The sequence below is a fragment of the Vipera berus genome (assembly GCF_964194415.1).
Source record: "Vipera berus genome assembly, chromosome: 2".
Lineage (NCBI taxonomy): Eukaryota > Metazoa > Chordata > Lepidosauria > Squamata > Viperidae > Vipera > Vipera berus.
In genome coordinates this window covers 205,620,886-205,642,338 of record NC_138203.1, presented here as the reverse complement: position 1 = coordinate 205,642,338, position 21,453 = coordinate 205,620,886, and the positions used below count along the sequence as shown (strand labels likewise).

The window sequence follows — 21,453 nt, the reverse complement described above, 5'->3', positions numbered from 1 at the left end:
ATTAAAATTATGTAATGCTTCATTTTCTTTTTAGTTCTTAAATCAGAGTTAAAATCCTGTTGTTATGAGCCTTATAATTCAATCACTTAATGATCTCATTTGTGAGGAGGAGATTGCATTATTCCAGATAAAATACTTAACACAATATGGATATTGATGTTAGCAATGAAGAAAGAAAAATGAATTGGATCACTAAGATGTGGAAGAATAGGACCATGAGCTGGATCCAAGGCAAACAAGAAAAGGAAATGGAGGTGATACAGAATGCCTGAAATAGCAATCCGATTTGCACAACATATTAGGCCATAAGTTATCTTGGTTTAGCATGGTATGTGAACCTCATTGTTGGTAAAATGTAATTTATGGCTTAACAATAACCTTCCCAAACTGTGGCTTATACATTAAATCATGGGTTAGGCAAACCATGCTTTGCATATGTAAATCTAGTCAAAACCTTCACACAATAACAGAAGCCAAAAACTAGCAAACCACCTTATAAATTAGCATGATGCATGAACTCAGCATGATGCATTAGGCAGCCTGTCTAGATGAGGTAAAAAACAATGATTTCTCTAGGAACCATAAAGTTCCTTCTGTCATTTTTAACTTTAAATCTCACCAGGTCACTTAGGAAAACAGTTAACAAGAAAGGTGGAAATACCAAACAAGTGATAAGTTGAATTGATCTATTACACATTAGATCAATAGGTGAACCAATCCAACTTTGGCACATCAGATCATGCAGTAGCCTAGTAAGAGGTTGAGAGCTGAAACCAAGAATTCATATATGGCAACAATACAAAGAACACAGGGTGAAACAAGAATTAGCTTCTTGGGTCAGTCATTATATGGCATATGTAATTTCTAATATGCAAACATGTGTAGAATGCAAGTATTTCAGATAACAATATAGACAGTTCATCCTAACAGCTCTCCTATACCAACATTCTTTGAAATGTGCTTCTTAAGTTTCATCACTGCTATTCACTACACCCCATACTATCCTATCCTTAGATTAGCATCTGATATCTGCTAAAATAGCTTTTCTTTCTCTGTCTCTACCTTCCCCAGTTGCATAATACAGTACTCATCTGGCAATTGTTCACATTCTCAAATGCATTTTCTCTGAAAACTATTTTAAGTTTCTTATCATTTTACATATCACAAAAAATATAATGCTACGAGGAAAATTAGCATATTATTCTACATACACTGACTGCATTCTCAGTCTTTAAAAGTGTTAATATATAAGAAGAAATTCTTTTAATCAAAACAGGGTTGTTGTTTTTTCTTAGTGTGTTTCTTGCTTGGTTATACAGGTGACTTGACTTGCATTGTGCCCATTTTCAGTGAAGCTTATCTATGCATGGTGCAATGAGGAATTTTGATTCAGCCAGCTTAATGCAGTGCCTGACACCAACTGGGATGAGAGGGAGTAACTATGCCAAGATCATCCAGCTGGCTTCCATGCCTAAGGGAGGAGTAGAACCTGTCTTTATATCAAGCACATTAACCATTATGCCATGCTAGGTCTCATGTTTCCAATCAGAATATTAGGAGGAACTGGGTCTACAAAAACAAATAGATTTTCTTAACACAGTTACCCACTGAAAAAGCACAGGGAGTATGTCAATATAGGAGATTCCTAAAAAGAAAAACACTTTTCTATTCCATTAGACATAAAAAACTTGTGCCTTTATTTCTATAGATAGAACTTTTGAATACAGTTTCCCAAAGATCAAAAAGTTGCATGGAACTTAGATAAATTCTATGGGACCACATCTCCTTGAAAACTAGTTTTCTTTAATTAGACCTGCAAAAACAGGTTGCCAAACAATCTAAAACAATTATAAACTATAGAACTAGAAGATGGTTTGACCATGAGTATGTGATGTCTAAAAGTGCTCTAGTCAGTGTTTGTAAATTGTTTCAACAATACAATGTACAAATATCTTTCATCAAGTTAGGAGTCAAGCTGGAAATTAGTCTGGAACTTTTACAAAGGACAAGAGGGCAAGGTCTGATACCACACCCCCTTGAATGCCATTGAACTTTATCTAGTCTGGCCCAGATGCAAATCATCAGTCTGTGAAGATTTCTGTAAAATAGGCATGAGCAATAAAGTACTGTTTATTGAACTCTTTACTTATTAAACTCTTCATGTGTGGATCTGGTTGTTCACACCTGACATTTGCTGATTTTTAATTGGCATTTTATTTGATTTCAAGGCCTCTCCTATGGGCCAAACTCAAATGTTTTGGTATTGTCTTGAGATTACTGTTTCTCAGAGAGAGATTATACAATGACTCCGGGATTAGACTATAACATCTAAGCCAATTTCAGCACACAGAAATGTTGGGCATTGATGTATCATTGTGCCTACCCTATTTAATATATGCATGAACCCATTGCTAAGGAACTCTAAGACCCAGATTTTCATCCCCCCAGAACTGCACATGTGAATGTTCTTTAGTATTTAATGCAGATGATGCAGTCATTATTTCCCCATTGCAGCTGGCCTTAAACACACTCTTAACACCTTAGTGTGCTACTACAGGGAATATCAATTTGTGATTAACTGCTAGAAGACCAAAATAACAGTCTTTGCTAAAACATTTTGGAATCTCCACTGGATACCAGAAGGCCAAGAGACTGAGCAGGAGAATGTTTTTGAATACTTAGGTATGATCTTCAAGACATAGGATCATGGAGTGAATATTAGCCATTCTATAGTTCTTTTAAACTAAAGATAAAGAATGTATCCCTGTGGCTATAAAACTATTAACAGCTAAATCTCTGGCTCAGCTGCTTTATAGTTACCAGCTAAGTCCTTACCCCAAATTATAGCTAAATGGAAATGGTGCAAACTAAGTTTATCAGAATTCTGTTCCATGTCTCAAAATACATATCTAAAAGTAGGTTAAGAGCTTGGTTATTAATTATTAATTACTGGGTCAAGTGCCACTATGTTCCAGTGGCTTCCATTGATTCCATCCATCCTATCTTTAAACTACATGATCAAAAAATCCGTCTTCCCTGTGGCTTTTCTTATGAATTCTCACATCTTTTTAAATTTATTCAGACTAAGAAAGTAATTAGAGAATGGCTCCTGGACATTATCAGAATAAGAAAGATCTTATTCCTAAATCTATATAAGTTCAGTTTAATTATTTCAGAGGGTAATCAGCCAATTATATAAATTCATTAATCTCCCATCATAATTAAAGTTCTTTTTAAGAGCCAAATTCAACAGCTCTATGTGGGAAATTTAATAAAATTATATGCCTAGCTCAATCAACTCTTGTGATGAGGGTTCAACTGAACCCATCTTGCATGTACTGTTACACTATGATATTCAAAGAAGTCTAATCTTTCCTCTGTCATCCTATGTTCCAGGTTGGCCTGAGGAATTTTAAGGCAGTTTTCTTCTGTTATATAGAAAATTCCAACCAAATGGACTTGTAACTAAGTTTTGTATTATAGCCGTGCATGTGCATAAACAACTGGTCACCAACTTATGTTAGTAATTATTTTTATATTTGTATCTTATAATTCTCGTAGATGCTGTGATTTATATTTTTTTTAAAAAAATTAATAGGATGATTTATGCCTTTGGTTAAATTATAAGTTGAATCCCTTATGAGATCTAATTTTCATTCAAGAATTTTAGTTTAAGAATATGCACTGTTGTATCACTTGTTTACTCATAACATATTTGTACACTTAGTTTTATTGCACTCTCTCTCTCCCACTTTTTAAAATTTGGATTGATCATCAACTGAAATAAATTATTAAATAAATCTTGGTCTTTAAGAAGAAAACTTCACCAAAATGCAAGCGTTTTTTGGATAAACTACAAAAATAAACAGTATTTTTTTTAAAAAAAAAATACAGAAATCCTGAATTTGGTTAAAGATAACAATACCTTTCGATACAATGGTACATAGTAATATGACTTAGGTCTATGAGGCCTAGCCTATTGTAATTTAAGATGGTAAAACACTGAAGATTTTTTTTTACTATTGTGGTTTATGTGGAATCTTTGACATTATATTTCCAATAATTAGCTGAAATGGAAAAGAAAACTAAAACAGAAAAGTGTAAATAGAAATTTTGGACATAATGAAAACCAGTTAACAGAAATAGATCAGCCATGTGTTAAGAAGACATGACATTCCACAAGTCAAGCTGGCTTTCACTAGCTTCAATGAACCTACATAAAAATGGCTCCATGGTAGAGATCATGTAACACTGAAAAGTTTAGTTCAAAAAGAAGGAGAACATATTATATTGAAGCCCCTAAATCTTAGAAGAAAAGAGCATACTATACATATTCAAGCATACAATCATTTCCAATCATAAGTAGTAGAAACAAATGATAGAAAATGAGGAACTGATACTTGAGTAAACAGATGTTGTGTTAATAAACAAGAAAGCTATATTCAGTGCACAACATAAGTGAATGTAGTTTTCTAGCAAAATACAGCCCCAGTTAAGCTTCTTTCCAGACCTAATTATGTTATAAGTGGACTGTGCTTCAAGCAATTAAGAGAGACAAATAGTATTGGTAGGTAAGCGGATGCTGGACAACAGATTGTCCACATGGGCATTTGTGTTTGTGCACCTATTACAAAAACAAAACTGGGTAAATGAAATTAGCATTTGGTTTAAGACTCATGTAACAACTGATTTTTTTTCAGAGTAATTAAGAAACTTCATATTGTACCATGCAATTTCTCTCTTAAAGAAGAGAATATTTCCCCCATTCAAATTCTGTATTAACGAATGTGATTTATTATACCTGTGATTCTGAAACCTTGTTACACACACATTATAAAATATCCTAATCATACAATTTATTACTGGTGTCAATAGACAATATAGAGAAGCAAGGATGAGTTAGTGACTTCTCAATTAATTTGACTTCTCCTGCAGCAAATACCAGTGCTACACATTTTTTTTGCAATTTATGTAAATACAGCAAAACACAACAGCTACTGTATTAGAGTTCTGGGGTTCAGTAACCTAGGTGCCATGCAACAATTTTAACAACTGACCCCTACATTGTAGAAAAGACTTTATATTGCATAAAAAGATGCAATTCCTGTAATCTATTATGTCTGTAGACTACCAGGGATTACAATATTAAAACAGAGTTCTACACTGTCCATTAGTTTTACTTTCAGTGACAGCAGGAAAAACCTTGTTTGTTAAATGTTTAATTATATCAGACCATGATTCATTTTGCCAAGGAAAAATGTTTTACTTATTTGTGGTTTTACATTAGTGCAGATTCTGCAAGGCATTTAAATAAAAATGCAAGCTGTTTTCTATTCAGTATTAGCATAAGCGATTCCCTAAGCTTTACATAAACTTTGCTATATCAGTTTATATGAGGAAATAAAACTGAAAAAATAGGGATTCAAATGACTAATTTCTTATCGTGTATCCAAATGCAAGTGTATGAGGAAAAACTGACTTAGAATCCTAGCGTTACATGATAGCAATGTTCCAATATCTCAGGGGTGGCCACATAAAAGAGGGAGTCAAGCTATCCTCCAAAGCATCTCAAGGCAAGACAAGAAGCAATGGATGGAAACTAATCGAGGAGAGAAACAATCTAGAACTAAGGAAAAATTTCCTGTTAGAACAATTAATCAGTGGAACAACTTGTGAATGCTCCAACACCGGAAGTTTTTAAGAAGAGATTGGACAACCATTTGTCTGAAATGATATAGGTTTCCTGCCTGAGCAGGGGGTTGGACTAGAACAGAGGTCCCTAACCTTTAGGACATCAGGGACCGGTTAAGTGGAGACAGGGATTTTCTGCGGACTGGAGGGGGTGTGGTTTTGTGTGCTGCCTGCATCCTGCAGATGGGGCTTTGCTTGTTTGTGCGGACTGATTGCTGGCATGCCGTGGCCTGGTACCGGTCCACAGACTGGGGGTTGGGGACCCCTAGACTAGAAGACCTCCAAGGTCCCTTCCAACTCTGTTAATTCTGTTATTCTGTAACCAGATTGTCTGGAGTATTTTAAGCAGAATGCTCTGACAATATAAGCTAATGTAACTTTTTGCACCAAGAAATTGTGTGGCTGTTAGATTTGCGTTATATGTGAATCACATCACTATAAATGTGTAAACTATAGATTAAATGCAACATATGACTCACTCTCCTGGCTGCAATAAATGTTTCATCTAGTTGAGCGAGATTACTAAAAGAGGGCTGGAATGCTTTGCCCCTGACGGTTCATTGTGTTTCTGTTTAAATGAGGTAAAACCAAAATCTCATTCATCACAGAAAATAGAAGAGTTCAGGCAATAGTATGAAGCATTTCATCCATCCCTATTTACCAATCTGCTATGTTTCCATTTTGGGCATAGATGATGTAAAAGTCGAATGTATTTATTTGTCTAAGTAAGACCCATGGAGTTGGTAGCAAAGCTTACACAGGATTATGCCTTTCCTCTGCTACCAGCATGAGGTATTGCTATATTAAACACACAGATAGTGAATTTTGGGGGCACATATAAATATAGTAACTGCTGGTCTTGCATGAACAAACTTTTTTAAAAAATTCAATACTGTACAAAGATGTAGCAGTTTGTGAGAAAGGGAAGCTGCACTCTTCCTTCCATCTTGCTTTGTAATTTATGATGCCTGAGTAAGATAGTACTTAAAATCATTGGTTAAGGAAAGAACAAAAAGGTTCACAATGGAAGCCGGACCAAAGGAAGGAGGTCTGGTTTTTATTCATGAGAAAAAATGTTTTTTTCTGTAAATATACTGCAAATAGCAAGAAAAAGACCTGCAAAAGAAGTGTGATCACTTCAACTCATCACCACTAGTGAAAGCCTCTTCCAGGTACAAGTGTAAATCGCCACATACTGTTCCTTCCTATCCTATGGGATGTTTCACTAGACTAATTTTTATTCATAAATGTTGACAAAGAACAGACCAAAAGTTCCATACATCTATCATTACCAAAACAAAATAAGGAGTTATAGTTTGAAGGCCAGTAACTTTATAAAATTGAAAATCATCCTATTGTTCTGCCATTTAGTTCAACTGTTACAACTGCAGTTCATAACATCATGCCCCATACTCATATCAGCTAAAATAACCTTTTGCACATACGCTTATGGATTTCATGAACAAATGTACACCCCGTCAGTGCAGCATCTACAAAACAAAAATTAAAATGTACAAAATCACACAACTTGCATTGGCCACATAGTAATTGGAATATGATCCTCCAAATCCTGCATTCGGAAACTGAATCTCAACATATGGCTATGGCATTTAAACCATATCTATTTCACATTCAATGAACAAAATTTAATATAGACAAATTCATTTCTTTTAGGAACATTCTGTATTGCCAACTTAACTAACTTTTCCACCACAGAAAATTATCATACAATAGTGTCACTGAGTTTAGTTTTTCTTTTACAATAAGAACTGCAAAAGTTTATCATTATGTAAACTATAATCTCAAGGAATCAAAATAGACAAAATGAAGACATAAAATACTAAAAAAGGTTATTTTTGTATTTATTTTAATATGTCCTTTCTCAATGATTCATACATTTAACAGCTGAACTTATCATGAGTGTTCAAAAGTTCAAGAACATGATACATATCAGTCACCTTTATAAAAATGAACTGATCCAAGATTTAGATGAAAAAGAAATAAAGCTTTAACCTACATGTAGATGATTTCAAGAATAATATGAATAAATCTCAAGAGGAGCTTTATTTCTAGCAGCACACTCCAGAGTCCATTCAAATCAATAGGGAGAACACAAGGCGAATGGGTAATTCTGTAAAATTACCCTAGTGAAAATGTTGATAAATCCCCAATTATGACATTTGCTCTAGCATAAAAACAAATGCAAAATACAATACAATCACCAATGCAAACCTTTCCTACAAAAGATTAATCCTCTTGAGTTTTAAGTTAGTTATCAACCTGATCACATAATTTTGAAATGTATCAAATGCTGCCAAAATATATAACTATTTAGAACACAGTTCACATCTTCATTGGAATTTAACACATTCACATGAACACAAAGAATTAAGAGTATAATCATATCATTACCTAGTTTATTAAGATAATATTGAAAAATCCTGAAATGATCCAGATATTAACATTTCCAATATTTTGGAAAATGTTATCAACTCTCTTGCCACACACCAGATAAGATTAATAATTAGACTGTTGCAACAGACAACAGGTAACTTATTCATAAGTTATCACAAAAGTTTATTAGCAAACATTTACAGATTAAATTCTTACATATTCAAAATGGCCAATATGAAAATAACACTGCATATGGAAATATCACATAAAACATGGCTTCCAAAAGTGCAATTTACTATTTTTGTTGCCCAAGTAGGCTTTTCCTTTATTCCCAACCATAAGTAAGTTCAGGTTTCTCAGCAACATACTAGCTGTTTACTAAACAACCTTCTCTACTCAAAGAACAGCCTTATTTGTATACCCTAGCCTTGATCATTTGCATTTCAATTCTTCAGTTTACCCCTATATGTGGGGTTTGCTGTCTCAGTAGGCCAGCTGTCTTTCTACACATAAACTCAACTCCTGGCCTTGTTTTACTTCATTGGCTAGCATAGCTGCCAATCATTTCAGCTAATGCTCTTTCCTTTCTATTTCAGACTTTTGTCACATCCGTATTATCAGCTAGCTGCTAGGCCTTTCAGCAACACATAGTGCAAGCAAGCTTCAATTTATCATAAACTAGGGATCCTGTTCCTAGCAATCAGGCTTATTTGTCTATATATTTCATTAAAGTCGTAATATTTGTTTGTTTTTTTTGAGATGGCAGAGAAAAGAGACACTGTTTTAGTGGTGGAATCCCTCTTTTCCTTTACTTATTCCTAAATAGCCCCAAAGAGTTCCAGCCTTCCGTTTTGTTAAACCAGTTTCATCTCGTATCATTATTTCCTTCTTTCTTTCTTTTTTTAGTATATACGGATACTAAAAGGATATTGGAACAAGCGTCCCTCTTTTTGGCAGACCAAGTTACTAAGGAGCTTCCTAAACCTAAGAAAACGTCAAGGGAAAAGCTTCTATTTCCCCCCTCCCCCTCCGCCCCAACCACCCCAGCTCTTGTCAACAAGGACTGAGCACGTCACTTCCTCCAGAACCTTCCCATAGCTTCCAGGAAGGCTCACCCGCCCCTTTTAGTGTAAAACACCCATCCTCTTTCGCAGAATCAAACTTTTTTTCTTCTTAGGGACTCGGGACAGTTCCTGCCAACCCCTTAGACGGCTCCTCGCCTCCCCTAAAAAAAAGCCCAGCTTTCTGGATCCATTCTGTCAGCTCTAAAGCTCCCATATCGCCATCACCACCACTGCTCTCTCTCTCACACACACACACACACACACTCACGCATACACATACACACCCCCCGTAAAGATTTAGAGCAGGGGTCTTCAAACTTGGCCCTTTTATGACTTGTGGACTTCAACTCCCAGAATTCCTCAGCCAGCTTCGCTGGCTGAGGAATTCTGGGAGTTGAAGTCCACAAGTCATAAAAGGGCCAAGTTTGAAGACCCCTGATTTAGAGACCTCGTACACAACCCTCCCCCGACGGCGATAGATAGATCCCTTTCCAGCGAATGCTCACCAAGCCCGTTTCCTTCCGGGAGTGCTGGAAGCCCCCCACCCACCCCACGGCCGAAGCCGCCCCCCCCTCCATCTTCTTCAGAATTCCTCACCAACCGCTCCGCCCAGTTAATGCCCCTCACCCTCTCCCGGCTGGCTGGCTGGCTGGGGGGGGGGAATCCCGCGTTCGCTCCATTCCCATCCCCTCTCCCCCTCTTTTCCTCCCCGGAGAACAACACCTCTCTTACTCTCCGGAGTAGTAATTCTCGCTTCCTCTTCTTCCCCACCCGCACTTACTATTACGCTGGCTCTCCCGGGCCCCACGAATACACACACACACACACACACCCCTCCTCGGACCAGCGGGCGCTCACCGTCTGCTGCCCTGACCTCCAACAGCACCCATCGTTCCCCACCCCCGACATCCCCCGTCCCACGGTCGGTTTCCTCGCTCCTTCCCCAGCTCTGGGATATCGGCGCCGCTCTCCCTTCCCCCCCCCACCCCACCACCACCACCACCCCCCCCGCAGCAGATCTTTCTGCCTCCCAGCAGACTCACTTCGGCAGTCATTAACTCAGCGGAGCCCTTGACCGTTTCCCTCCTGCTCTGTTGCCCACCTCCGCCCCCTCCCGTCTGTCCCCAGGCCAGCGCCCCCCCCCCGCGCGCCCGATCGATCCTCCGGGGGGGGGGACGGAGGGAGGGAGCGGAATAGCCTCGCCGGCGCCTCCCCCTCCCTCGCCTCCCCCCCCCTCCAGCTCCCCCGTACCTGTAACTGCAGCATCCCCGTCTCTGAGCTGCCGGCCTGGCTCTTTGTTTCCTGCCGCGGGCCGGACAGGAGAACTGGCTCCCCCCGCCTCCTTCGCCTCCTCCTCCTCCTTTTCCTCCTCCGCCTCCTTCTCACACTCATTGAAAGCAAACAAGCATCATGGCGGCAGAGGCGACGACTTGCACGGGGAGCGCCTAAGCCCGGCCCCCATCGCTCGGCTCGGCCGCCCACTCCTCGTCGCGATTGGACGGCCGGCGCGAGGCAGGCTCGGCGCGGGGGGGGGGGGGGCTATGTCTGCGCCGAGCCAGAGGGACGCGGGCGGAGACGGGGCGGGCTGGCCCTTCTTTAGAGGGAACCCGGGGAAGAAGTCGCGTCCGCAGCGCCGCCGGAGAGGAGCGGGGCCGAGTCGAGGCATTTGCCCGTCGCGGGAGAGAACTCCGCGGGGCTCAGTAGTGCAGGTGTGGGGCCCGAATGGTTGGAGAGACTGTCAATCAGGATATCTCAGGGCTGTATTGAGTAGACTTGGAAACTCTGGCCTATAGACGCAGGGGCAATAATATTTACTTACTCTAGTCTAGCAAGCAGGAGGCGTGTAATTCACTTGCCAACGGTTGCAGTAATGGGAGCCAGATTATTTATTTATTTATTTATTTATTTATTTATTTATTTATTTATTTATTTATTTATTTATTTATTCATTCATTCATTCATTCATTCATTCATTCATTCGGTTTCTATAGATTAGATGGTTTTGAAAAAGACTGATTAGGAGGATGAGTGACCGTAGTTTGTGCCTTCAATCATTGGCAGCATGCCTTAAACAGTAGTTGCTGCGAAGTGAGCTGCCAGGGGACTGTCACTCCTGCACCAAATCAGCAAATCTTGTAAAGGTCTCCCCAGATATTAGGTTTTTAAAAATCCAGGAAGAAAATGATGATTAATTATTGTATAGGTAGTCCTCCATTTACAACAGTTCATTTACTGACCAGAGTTACAACAGCACTGAAAAAGTGACATTTTCCCCATACTTATGACCACTGCAGTATCCCCATGGTCACATGGTCAAAATTCAGATCCTTGACAACTGACTCATATTCAGGATAGTTAATTGGGATCATCCCCTTTTGTGACCTGACAAGCAAAGTCAATGAGGAAGCTACATTCATTTCATTTCATTTCATTTCATTTATTGGATTTCTATACCGCCCTTCTCCCTAGGGACTCAGGGCGGTTATTCACTTAATAACTGTTATTAACATCTGCAGTGATTCACTTAACAATGTTCCATGGAAGGTCATAAAATGGGGCAAAATTAACTGTCCCAGCAACCGACATTTTTTGCTCAGTGGAGGGTTACCTATATTTACTCACTTAGTTGGAAAAATATTAAAACCATTAATTTCTTTTAATGTAACCGAGATGACTGTCTCAATGTTTATCTTAACATTTTTAAAAGAAAATTTAAGAAGACTAAAAATATAAATGTAAATGTTTGGGGACTTGTTTTAAAAACCATTATTGTGCAACTTTTCATTAAAAATGGAACTAAATTTCTTATTGTATTAAAAAACCAAATGTAGATATTTCATAATTTATGAATTATTAGTATTATTATTATTAATGTTCCTTACTTAATCCAGTAACTGGAAAAATCAGAGTCCTTTTTAAAAAAATCTTATCTGTGTAATTGTTTACATTATGCTACAAGTACGGTAAATTCAACTGTAAGGTCAATAGTATGCAACATAATTTCTAGTTTTCTGAATTTGGAGATTGTACTGTTCAGAGTTTTGAAAATACTGAATTTATTTCATTTAAGCATTTTAGTTGGACCTTGTTGTTAGAAGATGTCATACATTTATGGGATAGAGTGGGTATTGCAAGGTAATACTAGAAGGCTTTTTAATTGAAAAGTACCTGGTACCTGTGAATCTATTTTGTTGCATATATTTACTGAAATAATGCAAATATTTTTGTATGTAATTAGTGGAAGGAATAGGTCTCTGGTTTATACACTGAATAGAATCTGACTAATTGCCTTTTCAAGTAAAATTAATCTTGTCAAACCTTACCAAAAGAATAATCTTTACTGGTCTTGTGATCTTGCTTGGTAATGTGTTAATGCACTTACTAATTACTTATTAGTAATAATGGTTATCCTACTTGGGATATGTAAAAGATACAGAAAAACCTAACCCTTTGCTATCATCTAGTGGTTTTCTTAGCTTTTTCCACCAACTTAATCAAGCCGCTATCCTCATCAGGAAACTAATTATCAAAAGGAAAAATACGCATACAGTATTAGAAATATAATGTAACCTCAAATTTAGTTATCAGCAAAATAAAATAAAGGACAAGGTATGAAAAATTATGGTGATTCTGTTATAAATAGAAAACTTCAAAAGAATTTCAACAACATGATCCTTAATTCAACTGTTGATAATTACATGTATCAATAAATTTTTACTGCAAATCTATAATTACAATATTGCATAATCATTCTTTTAGCCAGTTCTCATCCCTAAAAATCTGTAGTTCTTGATTCCAAATCAAATGTCAATCCTTCCCAAGAAGAGAATATACATATTTAATACAAAGTGCTTTTGCTAGTCTTATTTCCACTCAAAATATAGCAAACTGATAGTGTTTCTGTACCAATTCCTGAGTTACCTCCAATAGTAAGAGAATTGCAACTAATCCTTACAGTATTAAATATGTTTTAAGATAACAAATATACAGAAAGCATTCTTTGCTATATTAGCTTCATATTAAGGTTACAGGAAGCTACTTTAATTCCTTAAAGCAACCCTTCACTGACATTTAACCTCTTTCTTCCAGAGAACATGTAAATAATATTAGAACTATTTCCTGTAAAAAGGTTACTGATTTATTTACTTCCTTGATTTAAGAATGTTCAAACTTTTCTTTCTGCTGCTTTAGACTTCTATGATTTTCCCTTCTTTGAATGATTGTCATTAGTACTACTACTCTTCTCTTTTAAGTACAGTATTATGTTTAATTTGCTGTAGTGTTATTTAAAAAGAAACTCAAAAATGAAAAGTAAGAAATAATATGGACATCTCTATATCATAACCGGGGATCAAACTACACTTAAGCAAAACCTCTCTTTTTTCTTAAGTAACTGACAGAAAATTAGATCAAAGCTGAGAATCTCATGCCATATCTTTGCAGATCCTCCTACATGAAACCTCTTTCTCCCTGCAATAGAAGGAGTGTGGATTTGTGAAGGGACTAAGATCATGAAGCCACTAGGGGTGAAGATAATTTAACTCAAGTATGTCCAATCTGTGACCCATGGCCTGCATGTGGCCCTGGACAGTTAGTAATGCAACCCCACAATATAATTAAAAATATTAACTAGAAGAAGTTTGTTATTTATATACATACATAAAATTTATTATATATTTTATATGTAGCCCAAGACAATTCCTGTTCACTTAATGTGGCTCAGGCAAGCCAAAAGATTGGACAACCTTGATTTAACCTTTGATCTGGGTTTTATTCTTCACCTTGGCATAAATCTAAAATAATTTCTGTCTTATTCTATTGCCCTCACATCTTTAACATGAAACGATTATTACATAATATAGTTTAATATAAGCTTCATTCTAGACCTTGCTTATAGATGTATGTTAGTTTTATAAATGTGTTTTAACTCTCGTAAATTTTATTTTGTTTATCATCTGTTAAGATAGAATATATATATTCATATTCATTTATGGAGCATAGAGTCTGTCACCACAATTAACTGAATTGAATTGATTGGCCAGCATGAGAAAATCAGTATTTAAATGTTATTGTTTTCCTGTTAGGGATGAAAGCAAGATTGTGTGTACTTATTTAGAAATTTTATATGGCTACCTTTCTTATACCTATCTTACATGATAATGTAAGACATGAAATTCTAGGCAGCTCACATTGGAATCCAATAAAACAATAAAGGTAATCAACTAAACCATACAACACCATCATATATCCCTACCATAACACCACAACTTTCCAACAACTCAATATACATTTGCTGGGCTCACTTCCATACTAATATGTTTCTTTTAGAACGTATCCTCTGTCAACTGGGGAGAGCATGCTTGGGACTACTGAAATGTGTCAATCAGAAGTGTGGAAGCAGGAAAAAAGCTCCTTCCCTAATGCTGAAGCTCATAGTTAAAACCAATTATGAAACTGGAGAAAGAAAATTGAAGAATGATGAGAGGTGCTAAATGTGTGACACAATTTAGTAGTATTAAGAGTGTAACTTGGGAAGAAATGGACTTGAAGAAAAGGAAACAAGTACAAATCCTGTATGAAGATTATGAGAGGATCTATTAATTTCCACATAGGAAAGAGCATATGAAAGCTCTTTAAAACAGTAAAAATAATTATGCACTATAGAAGTCAATGTGGTTATAATAATCAAAAGTATGGAAAAGGTTTGATAAAATGAAAAAGGCTGAGGAAGATAAAAAATTGTATATAATAGAATGTAGCGAATGAAATTGAGAGAAAGATACAATTTACTCAGAAAAGGTGTTTTATACAATGCAATCACAGAAGAGAAATTGTTAAAGTTAAAAGAAATGTAGAGATTTTTATATAAATTAAAAATAGATTGGGAAGTATGAAAAAGGCTAAACAAAGTGGATTATTTCAATTATTCTCTTTGTAACGTCTGGATCCTACCTAATTAATTTTAATTTAATTTTAATTTATTAATATTTCTATACCGCCCTTCTCCCGGAGGACTCAGGGCGGTGTACAGGGCAAGAATAAAATACAGAAATTTACAAAAACTAAAAGATAATTAAATGCATGCCCGATTAAAATACAATTGATACATAGTAAAAACCCCAATAAAAATGATAAAAACCCCACCAATCCCCCCTCAGGCCAGGCCGGCTTGCTCGAACAAGTATGTTTTCAGATCGCGGCGAAAGGAGCGCAGATCGGGCGCCGTCCGGAGCTCAACCGGTAACTGGTTCCATAGCTCCGGGGCGCCCACAGAGAAGGATCTCCCCCTGGGGGCCACCAGTCGGCATTCTCTGACCGGTGGCACCCTGAGGAGGCCCTCTCTGTGGGAACGCACAGGGCGCAGGGAGCTTGATGCCGGCAGCAGATGTTCCCTGAGGTACTCCGGCCCCATGCCATGGAGGGCTTTGAACACCATTACTAGCACCTTGAATCTCACCCGGAAGACAACTGGCAACCAATGCAGCTCACGGAGCAGAGGTGTCACATGGGAGTATCGGGAGACTCCCAACACAACCCTCGCGGCTGCATTCTGTACCAGTTGGAGCCTCCGGGTGGTCCTCAAGGGAAGCCCCATGTAGAGAGCGTTGCAGTAGTCTAGACGAGAGGTCACGAGCGCGTGAGTGACCGTGCATAAATCATCCCGGCTTAGATAGGGCCGCAACTGGCGCACCAGGCGAACCTGGGCGAAAGCCCCCCTAGTCACAGCCACCATGTGATCTTCCAAGGTAAGCCGCGAATCTAGGAGGACTCCCAAGTTGCGAGCCCTATCTACGGGGGGTAATAATTCACCCCCCATAGAAAGAGATGGAATATCCGAATAGACCCGGGATGAAGGTATGCAAAGCCACTCGGTCTTGTCGGGGTTGAGTTGAAGTCTGTTCCTCCCCATCCAGACCCGAACCGCCTCCAGGCAACGGGACATCACGTTGAGGGCATCACTGGGGTGGTTTGGGGTAGAAAGAAAAAGCTGGGTATCATCAGCGTACTGATGATACCCAACTCCAAAGCCACGAATGATCTCACCCAGCGGTTTCATATAGATGTTGAACAGGAGAGGCGAGAGAACCGACCCCTGAGGAACTCCACAAACGAGAGACCTCGCGGTCGACCTCTGCCCTCCTGTCAACACCGACTGCGAGCGTCCCTGGAGATAGGAGGAGAACCACTGTAAAACCGTGCCTCCCACTCCCAATCCCCTGAGACGCCGCAGCAGGATACCATGGTCGATGGTATCGAAAGCCGCTGAGAGGTCTAATAGGACTAGAACAGAGGAATGACCCCTGTCCCGAGCCCTCCAGAGATCATTCACCAGCGCGACCAATGCCGTCTCCGTGCTGTGCCCGGGCCTGAAACCCGATTGGTACGGGTCTAGATAATCCGCTTCATCCAGGACCAAAGGGAGCTGATGCGCCACCACACTCTCAACAACCTTCGCAAGAAAGCGAAGGTTGGAGACCGGACGAAAGTTGTTCAATAGAGCTGGGTCCAAGGCAGGCTTCTTGAGGAGGGGCCTCACCACCGCCTCTTTCAAGACGGCAGGGAAGCTGCCCTCACTCAAAGAAGCTGATATAACTGCCTGGAACCAGCTGCGTGTCCTCTCCCGGGCTGCATAAACCAGCCAGGAAGGGCACGGGTCCAATAAACATGTGGTGGAGCTCAGTCTCCCCATAATCCTGTCCACTTCCTCCGGAGTTACAGAATCAAACTCCTCCCAAGTGATATCGACAAGACCACCCGCGTCCTGATCGCCAGACTCTGCCCAGTCAGAGTCCAGACCGGTCCGAATCCGAGTGATTTTGTCCGACAGATAATTGTTAAACTCCTCGGCACGACCCTGCAAGGGTTCCTCCCTCACCTCCTGATTAAGGAGGGAGCGAGTCACCCTAAACAGAGCGGCCGGGCGATTATCTGCGGACGCGATAAGGGTAGCGAAGTGATTAGACCTCGCCACCCTTATCGCAGCGAGATAAGACCTAATATGGGTTCTTAGTCGCAATCGGTCGGATTCGGATCGGCTGGACCTCCAACCGCTCTCTAGGCCCCGTCTCCGGCGCTTCATCTCCCGGAGCTCCGCGGAAAACCATGGAGCTCGACGGGATCTGCATCGGGTCAGGGGCCGCAAGGGTACAACTCGGTCAAGAGCCTCAGTGGCTGCCCTTTCCCAAGCTTCCACTAAGGCATCTGCCGAGCTGTGAGTGGGGGAGGCAGGTGGGGACCCCAGCGCTGCCTGGAATCTCGCGGAATCCATTAAGCGTCTGGGGCGGTACCATCTAACCATCTAATTAAAATGAAATCTGAAATCTGAACAAAATAATACAGATTTAGGAATTAATAACACAACGAGCACTTGATACTATTCACATACAACCACTTTTTCAGACAGTTTTAATTAAGGGCCCAGGTTGGGGAAAAGGAAAAAGAAATGTACAATTGGAATACTGCACTTGCTCCATTATTAAAGTGTTGAAGAAACCTATTTGGATTGAATGTAATAATAATGCATTTTTTACACAGGAGAACATTCTGGGGGAATTGTATCCATTTTAAATGTTAACTACAAAACAACTAGTAGCTAAAAACATATCCAAAATAGTGTTGATAACTATATTTTTCTTTAATCTTATTAATAATGACTTGTGTGGTTTATCACAGGGTTTGTTGAATGTCTTCCTCAATGTTCCTTATAATATGCTGCCTAAATATTTCCAGATGTTTTGATTTCTTCATTTCAAAGCAAATTAGAAAAATTTGTATGCAGTATATGTTACAGAAAGCTAGAACTGTAAGCATCTATAAGCCACTTATCATTGCTTAAATTCAGTCACCAAGAGGGTCTGAATCACTACCTTCAAAGTTAATTCTATGAAGTTTTGTAGATTCTCATTTCCTCAAAGGCGTATATCCCTAAAATTACTCCCAAACCTGTAGCTCACTTATGTTGTTCTGCAACTCCTACCACTGTAGGTAGTTTGGAATAGCAAATTACAATGTGTGTGTATGTTGGGAAAGCAACTGAGATCAAAGTGTGCCATTCCATACACAGAAGATGATTGGAGTTGTTAATGAAGTAGCTTTATATTGCAACCCAGTAAGTTTTGTGGGAGGTTAAAATATGCAGCCTTAAAGATAACAACATAGAAGAATTAGGGGAAAAATCAAAATTCAAAAATTCAAAATAAGGCATAATATTTGTTAGTCAAAAACATAAAATCTGATGTCATTTTATCTTGTAGCTTATATTTCATCTTTTACCAAATTTGTGCAGCTTGCGTAGGGGTAAACATACACAGGATGCAGTAAGCAGAGAAAAACTGTAGTAATAGTGTGAGAATGAATGATAGAGAAAACTCTTAACAAAAACAGGTACAGAAAATTATCCTGCTTGGAGAGTCTGCTGGCTTCACTTCAGTGTTCTATTTGCTCTCTTACATCCTGATTACTGCGTAGCTTTTCCAACCTCAAGGCTAGATTTAGAGATGATGAAGCCCTCAGCTTAAGTGAAGCTGTAGAAGCTTTATTGGCAGATACTAACAGAAAATAAAGTTATGTAACATCTGAACTTGGCAAGAATGTCCTGCAGATGCATAACAACTCTGTGATAAAAGCCCTCTTTGAACAGAAAGTATGAAGGCACACAGAAACCAAGCATATCTTAATCAAATAATAGGAATCGCGTGAGTCGTACAGGAGTGCTTAATTTATGGTATTGTTCATACACTGAAAGTATAATAAAAGGATAACAAATGAGAAAAATAATGGACATTTTGAGAGGCCCCTTCAGACTGTGAAACTCTAGGCTATAGTGTAATCCTTATGTCTAAATCTGGGCAATCTAGTTTCCTTTAGCTTTGCTTGGATTATCATTTTTACCCAGCTCAGTGAAGAGGTTTCTGATTTCTTCATGTATGAGATCTATAGTTTCACTAGGAGTGGAGAATGAGTTTTGTCTCTCCTAAAACAGCAATGTTGCACCTTCCACCATTTTTGCTGTAGATTTTCTTTTTGCTGTAGATTTGAAGTTGTATATTTAAAGCTATTATGAGTGATCTGAAAGTTGGCATACCTCTTCTTTTTCTAGTGGCAGAATTTTTTCAGCTTGCATTATATAATTACGTATAGAATTGAAACTGTTTTCTGTAGCAGCACATTATACTTTATACTTTTTCTGTTGTATTTTATTTTTTAAGCATTTTATTTTTTTAATTAAAAGTTTATGCCAAGGACTAAATATTAGGATGATAGACACTGTAGTAACCAATAGCCATATATTATTGCTAAAGGTAAATGCTGGATTCTCAAAAGGTAAAGACCTATTAACTGGTGGGTTAGGAGCAATTATTGGTTCACAAATAAATGGTCTCCTAGCTCTGAAATTAATAAAGCAAATTGCCCTAGGTTTTAAATCTAAAGATATCCAAAGCACATATCACAGTACTCGATTAAATACTACTTTTGCATAACTTCATAGACCTATGTAGTTGCCCAGATTAGAAAAGGAAAACCCAATTGGGACGGTGTGGGTGTGGGAGTCTTAAAGAAACTGTATTTTCTCCTGGGTTCACTTAACAACAGGAAGAGACATTATGAATTTAAGGAGGTACAAAGAAGAGTGTACATCCCAAACCAGTGTTTTCTCTATAAATCTGGATCATTGTTGAACTCCATACTGTATTTTGTATATATCACCTCAGAGTAGAAATGTACTCTATATTTGTCTAGTTTAATGAAGAATAGAAGTAAACATCCAAATGCCATCTTTTATAACGCTTCTTCACAGAGATTCCAGTGTGTGCCACTAGAGGCTACTGTTTTCCTTTTCACAAAAACAAGCATCTTTGCTCATTTTATTATTTATTGTTGAACCAGTCAATACAGGGAAAAAATGAAATAGATTTAATTTCATTTTAAAAGAAATTCAAGGGTGAGAAATGTGGATTTAAATTAAGAACTTATCCTGGTTTTTATTTTCTGACTGGATGATCCATAGTCATTGCGATGTTTGATAATAACCTTTTCCTAAGATTATTCTCATGCAGCATTTAAAAATGCCTTTGAAATGTGAAAGTTGTCATTTCACTTCAGTTTCAGATGCTGGACCCTGCATGTCATCGCAGTGTATTAGAATATGTAAAATAGAAAAATTAATTAGGACATTAAGACAAGTTTAGAATTGGATATTTTCTACAAAAGGATTTTTAACACTGCATAGTGATTAATCACAGTTCTGTCATGGTTTAAAGATGCAGAAAGACTCCAATTTGGTCCTGACGTTACCAGTTGAAAGGTTGCGTGGTAAATAGGGAATAGCTTGAATTACATAGACAAATGGACTGATAATATAAAAAAAGTATATCTTCACATGAAATACAAACAAACTGTTTGCCACAATACAGCTTAATTTAATGACAGTGGAGCCCTTGGTGTTCTTTCAGCTATATTTGCATTACTTGACTAGGTAAGATCATCAGTACACTGTTACATGCTGCTGATGTTTCCTAGTTGGGTAATAAAACAGCAATATACATTTTATTCTATTGATAATTTAATACAATAGCTGTTTGTTAGCCTGGTGATAATGTTTCTGCTAAAGTTTATATGGAGATGATATTTGTCATGGTACAATATTTTGATTATATGCTAATGCAGTGCCTTGAATAGAGGTAAATCTGGAGGTCCTCTGGGGTAATGATAAAATCCAGCTATCATATGTCTGCATTTATGGGTTATTCAATCTGATCAGATTATGTGATCAAGGTTTATTCACAGAAGAGCATGATTGCTTTGGGGACTCTGACTGAACTTTGGAAATATTTTGGTAGCAGACTGCAGAGTACAAAACCAAAACTGCGTCATGATCTTCTGTGAATAAGACAGAAGTGTCGCAATTGCATTATTTCTATAGCAACCTGGGCTATAATAAAGCAAACAAATTTTAAGAAAACTAGCAAAGTTAACTATTTAGAAACAATTTTTAAAAGTTGCATAAATGAAAGGTAGTAATGATTAATAATAAAAGAAAGAACATCTGTTAACTACTGATGATTCCCATCTGTTGGGAATGTTAAATAGCAATGTTAAATATGTAGTGTTAAGATCAAATTAATGAACCTTCAGTATTTATATTCTGCACAATAACAATAGAAATGAAATTATGAATTAAGTTCAGTAGTCACACTATTGAAAACTTTAAAAATCTCAGAATTAGACAAATAGTAACCTTTAATTTGATGCCAAAGATATTATGAGAGCAAAGCCTCATCTCTCATAATGACATAGTATCTAT

The 21,453-nt window shown here is 38.2% G+C and overlaps 1 protein-coding gene across 2 annotated transcripts in view; it reads right to left on the bottom strand.

Moving 5' to 3' along the window:
• The window catches only part of CNOT6 (CCR4-NOT transcription complex subunit 6), a 65,894-nt gene extending 55,300 nt beyond the window's left edge, over window positions 1-10,594 (bottom strand). For both annotated transcript variants that reach the window (XM_081317684.1, XM_081317685.1), the window contains exon 1: window positions 10,401-10,594. The gene's annotated coding sequence lies outside the window, so the exon portion shown is untranslated. The remainder of the gene's footprint in view (window positions 1-10,400) is intronic.
• Between the last annotated feature and the right edge of the window lie 10,859 nt (window positions 10,595-21,453).